Source organism: Octodon degus, unplaced genomic scaffold, assembly GCF_000260255.1.
Source record: "Octodon degus isolate 3935 unplaced genomic scaffold, OctDeg1.0 scaffold00018, whole genome shotgun sequence".
In the NCBI taxonomy this organism is placed as follows: Eukaryota; Metazoa; Chordata; class Mammalia; order Rodentia; family Octodontidae; genus Octodon; species Octodon degus.
Genome location: NW_004524594.1, coordinates 20,819,154 through 20,819,772, shown reverse-complemented (window position 1 = coordinate 20,819,772; position 619 = coordinate 20,819,154).

Genomic DNA, 619 nt, shown 5'->3' with positions numbered 1-619 from the left:
TTTTTAAAATTCTGAAATGGTCTCAGGGTTACTTAAGTTGCCTAACTGAGCTTGAACTTGCCAGCATCCTGCCTTAGCCTCCACGATGGTGGGACTACAGGCATGCACCACCACTGCCAGTTATACTCCCCAACTTTTTCACTTGTTCTGGAAGGCAGGGAGGGAGGCCAGTGCTGGAAGCAAGAGTGATCTAGGCATATCCAGGAGCCAGAGGCTGGCGGAGACCACTTACCCTGGCAGGTGGATACCAAGTTTACAATCGCAGAGACTTTTGAAGGAAAAAAGTAGGTCACATCACATCTAACCTCTGGGCTACCTAGCTGTTTGCTCCCCAGGCTGGGGTGGCCTGAACCAGCTCTGCAAGTTCATGGGGTAAAGCCGTGTGAACCTTGCAGCCTGAATGTCCTCTCAGCGTACCCATAGGCCACTGTGCCCCGAGATTGGCCCAGTGTTTCTCCAGAAGCTGTTTTTGGCAAGGAACCCACACTTGAACTCTAAACCTTCCTTCCTATTGGGAGAATTTGGGTGGAGTGAGGGGGGAGCATTTGCATATCAGATGGAATTTTCCAGCACAAGGCAGACACGTCACCCTGGGTCCTCAGGCATGAGTTTTGTTTGT